Source organism: Microtus pennsylvanicus, chromosome 1, assembly GCF_037038515.1.
Source record: "Microtus pennsylvanicus isolate mMicPen1 chromosome 1, mMicPen1.hap1, whole genome shotgun sequence".
Lineage (NCBI taxonomy): Eukaryota > Metazoa > Chordata > Mammalia > Rodentia > Cricetidae > Microtus > Microtus pennsylvanicus.
The window spans coordinates 40,530,248-40,543,591 of NC_134579.1; the positions used below are offsets into that span (position 1 = coordinate 40,530,248).

The window sequence follows — 13,344 nt, forward strand, 5'->3', positions numbered from 1 at the left end:
GGCTACACAAAGAAACCCTGTCTCAAACAAACAAAAAATAAAATATAGAATGCTGAAGTGCAGGATTTTGATTTCTTGACTAGTTTATTGTATTTTCCCAGAGTTTAGGATGATGCTTGTGGGCACAGGAGATTTCAATTTTTTTTTTAATGAATAGTAGGCACATGGTATTGGTAGGTGGTCAGGTACTCTATCTGGTGGTAGAGATGAAGTTTTAGTGTTTACACGTTAGGGTTCTGTAGCTTTTAAGGATGACTACTTTTATTCTAGTTTAGTGATGGAATTAAAGAATTATAGGTCAGTTGGAGTTTCGGAATTTGCTCTTTGGCACATGGTATCTTATTAAATAACTCTAGATGAATGATAGAAAGAAAAAATAGCTAGCTAGAAAGCCAAAGAGTGATTGTATTGTAGAGAACCCAGCTTGCTGGGATTGCTGGCTTTGACAGGCCACACATCATTGGACCCCCACAGCATTTCTGTGAGGTGGGCACAGCATTGAAAGGTGGGGGGAGTTTTCACACGCTCTGTTAGACACAATAGGTGCCTTTTTGGTGAGGGATTGCAATTACAATTTCAGGCATTCTTGTTCTCACTGAAGTTTACCCCAAGCTCTTTAAAGTGTATTCCGTAGGAACAGTGTTGTGAGAAAGGCAGGAGGAGAAACCCGCGGCAGGATATGCTAGTTGTTCAGCTTCACTCAGCACTGAAGCCTTGTGTGAAGGTTTTCAGGCTTAGAGATAATGAGGCTCATTATGGGGGGAAAGGATTAGGCCCTTTATAAGGTACCCACATTCTTCCTACATTTAATACCAACTTTTACTCTGCTGGACTCCTGAAGATTAAAAAGTCAAATAAGGCAGTTTGAATAATGAAGAAAAGGTAAAAGTGGTTTATTCCACAGCACTTCTTCTAGTTTTCAGTTTTCTAAAAGGCAGAAAAATTTATTGTCTTGAATCATTTTTTGAGGTTTAATTTTTTAAAAAGATTTTTAATGTGTATGTGTGTACCTAAATGATGCATGTTGATCAGGTGATTGCAGTTGCCCCAGGAGGCCAGGAGAGGGTGTCATATTCTTTGGAATTGAAGTAACAGGCAGATGTGCCTACTGATAAGGGTGTTGGGAACTGGCCTAGGGCTTTTGTAAGAGCAGCACATGTTCTTAACTGCTGCACCATTTCTCTAGTCCCTGGTTTAAATAAGAATATTCAAAAATTACATTAGTTTATTATTTGTGTTTGAACTTTACAGGACAATGTGCTGGAGCTGGTGTGGGTCCTGGGCATCAGACTCTGGTTGTCTGGGTTGGTAGTTAGCATCTGATGGAGGAAGGTCATTGGTTAATTAATAAAGAAACTGCTTGGCCTGATAGGTTAGAACATAGGTGGATGGAGTAAACAGAACAGAATGCTGGGAGGAAGAGGAAGTGAGCTCAGACGCCAAGCCTCTGCTCTCCAGGGCAGACGCGATGAAGCTCCAACCCAGGATGGATGTAGGCTAGAATCCTTCTCGGTAAGCTACTGCCTCATGGCTCTACACACATTAATAGAAATGGGCCAAGCAGTGTTTAAAAGAATATAATTTGTGTGTTGTTATTTAGAGGCATAAGCTAGCCAGGCGGCCCAGAGCCCAGCAGCAGGAACGTAGCCCGCAGCTCCTACAACAGAATGGCGCCAACGTGTTGATAACTGAATCCACAGAAAGCCTGAGAAATCTTGGGAAAGAATAGAGTAAAGCATGTTTTCTTGGTAGCAGCAATTTCTCAGGTCTGCTCTGCTTGCCAGACGTAAGCAAGCACTCTCATCTAAGAGAGGTTTCCTGACTCTACTTTAGCTGCAAAATCCCGCAGCTCTTTTAAGAGGTCCTGCCACGAAACACTTAAATGGTGTTGATAAAAGCTGACTGCATGGTTGTTTGTTTCAGCCATAGCAGGAAAAAAGTTGTGCTGTTTTAAAATGCCAGCTTTCTGGGCTGCACTGCCAGGGCAAACTCTGACTCGGGCAGGCAGTCTGGCTGAGTGTGGTCTGTGAGCAGAATGCTGCAGCTTGCTTGCTGGCAAGGATCTTGAAATGCCATAGAGTTGTGACAATAAAAATGGCTACAGCCGGTATCTCCGCCATGAGAATGGAAAGCTAAGGAATGGGCTGGATCCAGCCGTCAAAGCCACGGTTTTAATCCTACCCATATTGCTCAGTAATTTAAAGGCTCATGTGGTCAGAAAAAGAGAGATACAGTAAAGAGAGATCCAAAAACAGAGAAAACCTCTAAATGATTTACAGTGTGTTAAAAATACATGCAGGCTAAAAGTTAAAGTTCTTAAAAGTAAAAAAAAGGAAGAAAGAGAGTAGTTGGGTGTGGTAGTACACACCTTTAATCCCAACACTTGGGAGGCAGAATGGAGATTGACCTCTGTGACTTCAAGGTGTGGTAGCACATGCCTTTAAATCCCAATGCCTGGGAGGCAGAGACAGAAGGATCTCTGAGAGTTCAAGGACAGCCTGATCTACAGAGTTATTTCAGGACAAAGATATACAGAGAACCTGTCTCAAAAAAGTAAAAGTAAAAATAAACTAATTAGAGGTTAAAATAAAGCTGTACAAAGATGGAAAATACACAGAGAATCTTGATACTGTATGCTATTATGCTCTGTTTGAATTGTTTGAATGCTGAGGAAGGAGCAACAGCTGCTAAAAGATATTTGTTTATAAATGCTGCTGAACTAATCCAACATAGATATTTTGAAAATACCTTGACTTTAAAATTTGGATCTAAGGACATGAAGCTTTGGAAAGGAGTTTCCTCTCTTTTTTTCACAGAGGATGAGACCCTGTGGATTGCTTCTATCCTAATATGGTATGATAGACCACGCCCTCCTGAAAGGTTGCAGTGAACACCTTCAGAAAATTACTTCACTAAGCTGCCAATTGAGATGAATCTAGCACACAGGTTATACCATGAAAGACCTAAATAACAGTGCCCCCATTCAGCAGGAAGCAGTTTGGAGAGAAATAACTGCACCCATGTTCCCATATATTGTTTATATGTGTTCTGTTACATTTAAAGGGGGAGATGATATAGATGTGAATAATTTGCATTGATATGAATCTTGGTTTACTGATATTAATTTAAGGTCAATTTTGTTATATGTATATGTATTTCTGATATTGATTAAGGTATTGTGATTGTATAGTTCATTTAAAAATGTAATGTATATAGGTTGTTAATAATCATCTATAATAGTCAAGTTTGTAGTCATGTTAGTTAGATTTTCTAGATGTGCATAGATATATTTTAGATAGACATTCTTCCTATCTTTCAAAGACTACAGAATAGGACATTTAATGTTTTAATAACTTAGGGTTTTTCATGACAATGAGACACGTCTGCTCCTGGCAGCACCAATCTACTTCAAGAAGAAGATGGGCATCGAAGGGGCACCTTATGGAGTTTGATAGTCATTTGGGCAAGAAACTGTTCTTGTCTGGACTATTGTATAAACTGGACACAGAGAACCCGCAGAGAGAGGACTACTGAACTTGCCTAAAGGTGAGATGATCTTTCGGGATTCCTGATTCATTAAGGAGTCTGTGAGACATTCTGCAGGACACAGCAGATAGTGACTGAACTGCCTTTGAAATTGCCTGCTTCATGGAAATGTCTCTGGATACTATGGGCCTAAAGGCCAAAGATGGATGCCCCAGCGGTACAAATGAACTTTGGGTGACTGTCCAGGCAGCGAGATGTCTCTGTCATTTCTAGAGTTTGGAAGTTGCTTATTTCTTGTTTGCTTAGGTAATATTGTATTCTTCTGGAATCTTTGATGGAGTTGAAGAATAGATAGTTATAATTTTACATTGTTATGATAAAAGATAAAATAGATATAAATATTATAACTGTAATTTTACTTGATAACTGTTTTGTTATATGTAAGTTTGCTATGTTAAAGTTAAAGCCTTCCTTTTTTGTTTAAACAGAAAAAGGGGAAATGATAGAGGAAGGTCATTGGTTAATTAATAAAGAAACTGATTGGCCTGATAGATTAGAACATAGGTGGGTGGAGTAAACAGAACAGAATGCTGGGAGGAAGAGGAAGTGAGCTCAGACGCCAAGCCTCTGCTCTCCAGGGCAGATGCGATGAAGCTCCGACCCAGGATGGACGTAGGCTAGAATCTTCCTGGTAAGCGCACCTCGTGGTGCTACACACATTAATAGAAATGGGCCAAGCAGTGTTTATATGAATACAGTTTGTGTGTCATTATTTTGGGGCATAAGCTAGCCAGGCGGCCGGGAGCTGGGTGGCAGGAACACAGCCCGCAGCTTCCTTCAACAAGCATCAGTCACAGCTAAGCTCTTATGCTGGCCCAGACATCAATACAGTTTAAATAGAATGTGAGCCATAGTGACATACACAATCAGTATAATGTTACTGTCAATTTTCTGGTGAGTTAGTGTTGGTGGGTATGAGTCCTTTTGAAGGAATTGGAATTGGTACGTTTACTTGCATCCTTTTCATTTCTTTTTGGGCTTTTTGAGACAGGGCTTTTTTTGTGTTACAGCCCTGGCTGTCTCGGAACTTACTTTGTAGACCAGGCTGGCCTCGAACTCTCTGAGATCCCCCTGCCTCTGCCTCCCAAGTGCTGTGATTAAAGGCATGTATCACCACTTCATTTATTTCTTTAATAATTCCGAGAGACAAGAATTGTTGCCTATATTTTGCAAATAACAAAATTGATTTTAGAAAGGTTAAGTAGTTTGTTTAGAGTTCACAGCTGATAAGTTGTGGCTTTTAAACCAGGCTTTGCTACTGAAGTTCATCAGTGCAGAGTTCTATCCATAGGACTCAGCTCTAAATTTGAACCAAATTTCCATGAAAACTTCCTCTATCTTTAAGATAATGTAATAGTAATAACACACAGCCCACAGAAGTGTTAGAGGTTAAATGATATAATGCATAGAAAACAGTTTGGAATTAACATAGAGTAGATACTCAATTTTGTTAGTTAATAATTATTTTTCTGTCTTCAAAATTCTGATTTTTCAAGCTTGATGTTTCTAGAAGTCTTGATAAGAAGGGTATTACTAAGCTGCACTGTAATTCAGGGTATTGATATGTTTTGTAAAAAGAATAGAGTGAAGCAGTCATGTGACAGATTTAAAGTCTAGGAGGGCAGTGAGAATTTGCAGCAAATGAGTTAGAAATTGGGGGGTTGTTACTTCAGTGTAGGATTTTTTTTATACTCATTGGAAACAATGTTTCCTAAAATGATGTTTTTGTCATCCTTTTCTTTCTAATTGAATAATATAAAGTATTTAAAAATGGGGAGGTTCAGGGTGACCTAGAAATGCTGTGTGAGGTGTTTACTTAGGGATCGCTGTAGGGGTTTGTGAACTAGCTATTTTAAGACTGGAACTTCACATTACCTGGAGGGGTTCATGAATATTGTAGGCTTAGTAACAGAGCTACTGGGTAACCTGTAATTCTGACCTGGGGGCACTACTTAGAAGACAGGAAGTTAGGATTTGTGCCACGTCTGAGAAAGCCTGTATTTATTTTCTAGCCTGAGAGTGATAACCTGCAGCTTAGTCGTTCCTTCCTCCCATCTACACACTGTTGTTCCTTGTTTAAAGAACCTGGAGAATTGGTGCTTTGTGATAAAGAGAAATACTACTCATGGGGACCATGCTTTGTGGGTCGCCTTCTCTGCTGAAGTCTGGCGGCACCTGCCCTTTATAACTGTATAAAGGCAAGAGTCACTTGGTGTGTATTTAAAACAGTAAGCTGTTCTTTCTGTGGAAGTATCGAATTAATATGATTTAGTATTTTTTACTTGGAATAAGCTTTGATTGCCTTGCCTTAAATAAGAAGTCGATGTCAGGGCTGGATAGATGGCTCCGCAGTTAGCCGTAGCAAACAGCACTGGTTACTTTTCAGAGGACCGGAGTTTAATTCCTAGCACTCTGGCAGGTAATACTTGTCTCAAAGGATTTGATGTCATCTTCTGCCTCTTTAGGCACCTGTCATATTTATATGATACATAGATATACGCATGGGCAAACACCCATACACACATATAAATAAATAAGTAAAAATTTAAAAAGATATTGCTGTCATAGTTTAGTGCTTTTGAAAAGCATTAGTCACACTAACACATGGAAATTTCGGTAACTTTCGTGGAGATCCCTCTTACTTAAACTAAAGCAAAAAAAAAAAAATACCCCAAACTCATATTTTGGTTAGTGATAAAAATAATTATCTGTAGTGCTGGGGTAGTTAAGAGTTTATTACCCAGTGTCCATGGCAGTTAGAGGGATCCAAGGGATCTCTGAGGACACCTTACATACCACGTGTGTATTGTCCATTTTTCATAAATCCTGTTTTGTCATCATAGTTCTTTGGCTTTCCCACTGCTCTTTTCTCCCCCCAATTTTAGGTAAAAAGATATAAAACTTTGTCCTTTAAAATACGTGATTCTGTGTTATTTAGTACATTTATAGTACGCATCTACCACCTTTATGAAGTTTCCACTTTCCGCACCCCACAAGTAAACTGCCCACTAGGCAGCCACTGTCCATTTCCTCCTCCCTCTAACCCAGTGACCACCGATCCCTCTGTCTCTTATCTTACTCTGGTTTGTCTTGTGTGGGAGTGTGTAGAGGCTAGAGGTTGACCTTGGGTGTGTGCTCATTGTTCTCCACCTTGTTTTGAGGACAAGGCCTCTCACTGAACCTGGAAATCACCAGTTGGGCTAGACTGGCTAGCCAGCAAGTCCCAAGGATCCCGGTGTCTCTGTCTCCTTGGGGCTGGATTATAGGTGCCCTTCTGTGCCCTGTTTTTTTGTGGGTGCGGGGCACCCAAACTTGTAGTAATATGAGCAGCGGGGCTGGGTTGCATCCCCAAAACCCCCAACCGCCTGCTCCTGCCCGGCCCGGCTAGCTCAGTCGGTAGAGCATGGGACTCTTAATCCCAGGGTCGTGGGTTCGAGCCCCACGTTGGGCGCCATTTGTAGTAATACGGAGCGGCGGCAGGGCTGCGTCCCCAAACACCCCAGCCGCTTGCCCTGCCCGGCTAGCTTATGCCCCGAAATAATTACACGGATACTGTATTCTTTTAAACACTGCTTGGCCCATTCTCTTCTAGGCTAATTCTCACACCTGGACTAGCCCATTTCTAATCATCTGTGTAGCGCCCCTAGGTGCGCTTACCGGGAAGATTCTAAGCCTAAGTCCATCCTGGGTCGGAGCTGGGGCATGGTGTGCGTCTTCCCTGGAGCAGGTAGCATGGCGTCTCTCCTGCGTCTGCTCCGAGGAGGAGAGCTGCGGAGTCTGACCTCACTTCCTCTTCCTCCCAGCCTTCCCTTCTGTTTACTCCACCCACCTAAGGGTGGGCCTATCAAATGGGCCTAGCAGTTTCTTTATTGCTTAAACAATGAAATCAACAGATTGATATATGACACTCCCACATCACAAACTCAGGTCGTCATTGCTTGTGTGGCAGGCCCTTCGCTGATTCCTTGCCAGCCCTGTCATTTGCATTTAACTACTATGCACTGGTTTGTGTTCCTTACAGCCAGAGTATCCTACCTTCTAGACTTTGTCAGTTTGGGTCATTAAAAGTTATCCTTGGGAAGAGTCTGTCTTCCTGTTTTTACTTCACATAAAATGTTCTCCCAGACCCCCAGTCTTCCCTGCAGTCTTTTCCTCCCCTTCCTTCCTAATTGAGTGTTTAGATTTTTATTTTTGCCTTTTGTTTCTTCTTGGCTGGTCTTTGCTGCTTCTGTGGCCAAATTTAGACTTAAAACTCTTTTATCTCTTCAGAATTCCAGACCTGTTTGAATGTTCTCCTAGATGTTCTACAACCACCTAAGACTGAACCTGTTAAAGCAGAAACTGTTTTCACACTCTCTGACCTGTGTGTCTGTCTCCTCTTCTGAGGAAGTGGCACTGCTGTCCATGGGTTTTCTTGGTTTCTTTTCTGCAGGCAGTTGTTTGCTCTTTATACCTTACCTTTCGTCTCTCGACGGGTCTGCCCTGACTTTAAGTTTGGGATGATAGCACCCTTTGCTTAGACTGCTGTTGTGCAAATTAGCTTATAAGGCTAAATATGGACAGTTAGTATTTGTGAAAATCAAGCTGTAATTGAATACTGCCTTGCTCATTAATCTGTGTGTTCATTACAAATAACCCATGGTATCCGAAACCTAAACTATTTACTACTTGGCCCTTCACAGAACAAATTTCTCTAGTCTCAGGCTATTATTAGTTTTCTGTTCCTAGCTTTGTCTGCCTTTCTGTTCTATCCAGGTAAACACTGAGAAATCTGAGCCCACATCCTTGTGTGTGCATTTTGTGCTTAGTAAATCATTCCTTATAGAAGAAATTGAAGACCATTATCATGATATAAGATCCCGTCTGCCGGTCTGTGTTTTTATTCAGATGGTATCCTTACCTTTCCTGGGCTGCCCTTTCCTCTTTTCCTGATGTTGTCTTCCTGCAGTTGTTCCAGTTAGATGTGCCCCCCCCCATGTGCTCAGAGTGCTCTTGAGGGAGCATCATGAGAATGCCTAACAGACGGTTGGGAGGTGGGCCTCCACTCCCCCACCCCTCCCCCCGAGTTCTTGCCTCCTGTCTGCCATGAGTTATGCAGCTTTTCTTCACCATGTCTGGCTCCCAGGCTATTCTGCTTCACCATGCAACAGAAACAGCACGGAATATAATATATGAAACCATGTGTGAGCCCAGCATTCCTTGGTCAGCATTGTGTCACAGTTACAGTAGTGACTAGTGAGTGGTCTCACATTCTAGATTATGTCGCCTTTCCTGCTTCTTCACTCTACCCATGGCTTTTGTTGTGTGTAAGAACCCGTTGTGCAGTTTTACCCAGTAGGTAGTATTCTCCTAGTAGACTAAAACCCCAACAGGGCCGTGCACTACAGGGAGATGTTATAGCCATGTAACTACAGATACTGGTTGAATTGTTGATTTCAGTTGTCAGGTAGATCACAGTTAGTTGCTTTTATCATTGCTGTGATGAAACCCCTTACAAAAGCAGTGTAACAGTTTATTTTGGTTTATGGCTCGAGAGGGAACAGTCTACCATGCATGGTGAGGCAGGCACAGCAGCAGGTGTGTGGGGTGGGTGGCTGGTCACATTGTGTCTGGTCAGGAAGTAGAGAGAAGAATCTTAGTGTTCCATTTGTTTTCTGCATTCTGTTTTGTCTGGGACTCCAGTCCATGGCATGGTGTTGCCCACGTTCAGGAGGGTTAAACCTTTCTGGAAATGACTCTATAAACACCCAAACATAAGATCCTAAGTTGCTTCCAAATCTTGCCAGGTTGACAATTAAGATGAACCACCACAGAGGGTATGGGCATCAGAATAAGACAAGCCATTGAAAGGAACTTGATTCCATAACTGTTTACCCACTAACTAATGATTTCCCTACTTGTCCACATAGACATTTTCCTCCTCTCCTATGCTAGAATACATTGGCTTCCATTAAATATTGTGTGGTAATACCAGCTAGGTGTCCAAAGATCTGTCCTACATAGTGCTTATGTAAGGAACAGTTTAGATGGAGTGTGCTAAATTGATTCATTGCTGTAGGATTTTATTCCAAAATTATGTGGTTGTTCTCTTTAAAATTTGCAGCATTAATGGAGTGCTATACTGTGTCACCAACAGTTAGCTGTCTGTACTGTTTACCTACTGGACGAGTACTGCCGGGTTCTGTTTTGGTTTGGTTTGTGGCATGTGGGTACTTCTGGTAGTAAGCTGTGTAGCAGTAGCAGCAAACACTTGAATGTTTCTCATATGTGATCCACTGTTCTAACCACAGTGCATACATTATTTATTTAATCTCTGTAACAATCCTCTGAGGAAGGATCCTATTATTCTTCTTATACAGATGAGGAACTTGAGGCACAAGGAATTGAAATAAATAAATTTGGCCATGTATAACTAGTAAGACTTAGGTGCAGAATTTAAATCTGACTGGTTCTAGTTCAGTGGTTCTCAATCTTCCTATTGCTGCGACCCTTTAATACAGCTCATGTTGTGTCCCCAACTGTAAAATTACTTTCATCGCTACTTCATAACTGTTATTTGCTACTGTTATGAATCATAGTGTCAACATTTGTGTTTTTTTCAGTGGTCTTTGGCAACTCCTCTTGAGAACCACTGCTCTAGGGGGATTGATTTAGTGACTTGACTATGCTAGACTCTGAATGGATCATGGAATATATCAAGTGTAAAGCCCTTATGTTCCTTCAGTTTTCTTCTAACATAGAGTTTGGGATCATCAGGAAAGAACAACATGAAAACTAATGTGCTAAGTAGTAGAAACTCATTAGTAGAATGGGATGAAGTTCATCTTTTTTTGTATTGCTTTTAGTAGGCTTAAAACAGATGTAGCTCTACAGAAGATTGCACAGGTCTAAGTGCACATCTAGGTATATACACTTCCACCTAGATAAACTACAGAGGTCCCTCCGCCCCTCCACAGAGAACCTAGGGCCTTGGTTTTAATCATTATTTCAGAAGCCTTTTTTGGGGGGTGGAGGGGGTAGGAAGTTGGTTTTTGAGACAGGATTTCTCAGTGTAGCTTTGTCTGTCCTAGAACTTGCTCTGTAGACCAGGCTGGCCTCAAACTCAGAGATCCGCGTGCTTCTGCTTTCCAAGTGCGGAAATTAAAGGCGTGTGCCACCACCGCCCTTCTCAGAATTCTTTTAAATGCCTCCCCATTCAGTAACTACCCTATTCTTTACTTTATTTTATTTAAAAATATGTTTATTACTCTTGAATCCTATGAGTTTGTTTTCTCTATTGGAGTATAAGTTTTGGTTTTGTTACCATTCCGTTTCCTTGCCCAGCATGATGCATGATATAAAGCAAATGTTTTATATCATGCAATATATATATATATATATCATTCAAAATATATATAAAATATATCATGAAAAATATATAAAACAATTATTTTCTTATTAAGTTTATTGAAAACCACATGACTGTTGTGAACTGAATTATATGGTGCTCAGGTATTGTTTTGGTTCTAGGTGCTTAGGATAGGTGATTAGAGTCTTGGTAAGGATACTTTTAATATTTTTCAAAAATTATTTTATGTTTAGAAATGTTTAACCTGTATATATATGTTTGTGTATCACATTTGTGTTTGGTGCCCATGGAGGCCTGAAGAGGGCATCAGATTCTCTTAAGCTGGAAATAGTGACCATTGTGAGCCACCATGCCTGAGCTGGGAACCAAACCCTGGCTGTTTCAAAGAACAGCTAGTGCTCTCAACTGCTGAGCCACCTCTCTAGCCCTGACTTCTTTTCCTCCCTCCACGGGGTTTCTTTTTCTTTTTCACAGGGTTTCTCTGTGTAGTAGCCCTGGGTGTCCTGGAACTTGTTCTGTAGACCAGGCTGTCCTTGAACCTACAGAGATCTGCCTGCCTCTGCCTCCTGAGCCCTGGGATCAAATGTATGTACCCCTGGCGCCCCTGCTTAGCCTTGACTTTTACATTTAGTATGATACTCATGACAGTTTTAAAAGTAGAACTATGTAGGCACTGTGCTGAGTCTGCTGATCATTGCTCCTGTGAATGTTGGGAAGCAGAAGGTTGCTATCAAGTGAGAGATAATGACAGCTTATCTGTTGGATTGCCTTACTAAGATCTCAGCCTCTCAGCTTACACTCTTGATGATCCTTTGGGTTATCTCAGACAGTTGCAAAATAGTAAATGATTGTTTTTTTGTGGAGACAGAATTGTGATAGAGACACAATAAATTCATCAATCATTAGTTCCTTTATGGCTGTAGTTAATTGCTTTTGTAGTCCTTTGGTTGAAAACAATGAAAAATCTGCTTGCTTATCTTTATTAGTTTTAAGATAAGTGAAGCTATAGGGCTCTGGCTAGAAGTCCTGCTGTTTACTTTTATCTTTTTAATATTATTTTTGGCACTGTTGGGAATCATATCAGGAACTTCCATATCTAGGCCAGCACTCTGCCATTGAGCCACATCCCAAGCCTACAAGTCATTTTAATTCCAACTTATTCATGTAGAAAAAAAAGAAATTTTGAGGTGAATGTAATTCTGTAGTTTTGATTTTCCTTTTTGGTCTCTTTTGTTTTACAAAGAAATTAGGTTATACAGTAGTTTACCACTCAATAAAAACCAAGACAGCCTGCTCAGCTCACTGGTTACTGGTTTGTTTGTTTGTTTTTTTGTTTTGTTTTTGTTTTTTTGCATCTTGCCGAGGTAGAATTACCTAGGGAGTTTTTTAAACAGATATGTGCTTGTTGTAACCCCACCTACAGCTTTGATTTTTATTAAATTTGAGGCGGCACTGAGACAAGAGTAGAAGGGTTGCAGAAACAAGGCAAATGGCAGACACACAGCAGTATTCTTTTCTTCTTAAAATCTTAATGAATTTTCCAAAGACTTTATTGTGCTATTATGCCCTTTTCTGATTTTTTCTTTTAAAATAATGGACTTCTAGATTTACTAAAAAATAGGAATAATACATATAAATGGTTCCTTATAACCCCCATCCCCCCTTGCTCATACCCTCGGTATACATTGCATCAATGAGGTGCATTTTTATAATTAATGTTTATAATTACAATGTTGATATTAACTAAAAGCTGTTGTTTATCATTCCTTATTGCGATTGATGCTCAGGCTGTTTTGTCTGTTTTGACTATTGAGGAGATCATGTTATCACTATTAAAATAGCATATAGAATTATTTTACTACCCTCATATCCATCTTTTATCTGTTCACCAGTCACTACTATACTGTGGCAAATCTGAGCTTTTTAATGTATAGTTTTGTCTTTGTCAGAGGTCATGTAGTTGTAATCTCACAGTATGTAGCATTTTGTTTTTCTTTCACCAAGCAATGTATATCTAATGTTCCTTCATACCTTTTCTTAACTTAATATGATTTTTCTTTTCTCTTTATGGATATTTTCAGAGTCTCACTATATATCCTAGGCTAATATTAAACTTAGGATTCTTCTTGCTCCAGCATGCTAAGGCCACTTAATTTTGAACGTTTTGCTTGTGTGCGTGCATATGTGCGTGTGTACCATGGTAGTGCCTTGTGCCTTCCGAGTCAAGAGGGCATCAGATACCTTGGAACTAGAGTTTGAGATGGTTGTAAGCCACCCTGTGGGTAATTGAGACCCAGTCTTCTGGAAGAACAACCTTTTAACTGCTGAGCTGTCTCTCCAACCCACCTTTGTGTTCTAATTGAGTTTTAGAAACTCTTTGTACAGTTTGCAAGCATGTCTTTTATCAGATAATGAGTTTTGCGAGTATTTTCTCAGACTTTTTTTTTGTA

The 13,344-nt window shown here is 40.4% G+C and overlaps 1 protein-coding gene and 1 non-coding gene across 3 annotated transcripts in view; both read left to right on the top strand.

Annotated features, from left to right (window-relative positions):
* Positions 1–13,344, top strand: part of Gsk3b (glycogen synthase kinase 3 beta) — a 146,904-nt gene that overhangs the window by 26,712 nt on the left and 106,848 nt on the right. The window lies entirely within an intron of this gene.
* Positions 6,925–6,997, top strand: Trnak-cuu (transfer RNA lysine (anticodon CUU)). Its single transcript has one exon. It is a non-coding gene; the product is annotated as a tRNA-Lys (tRNA).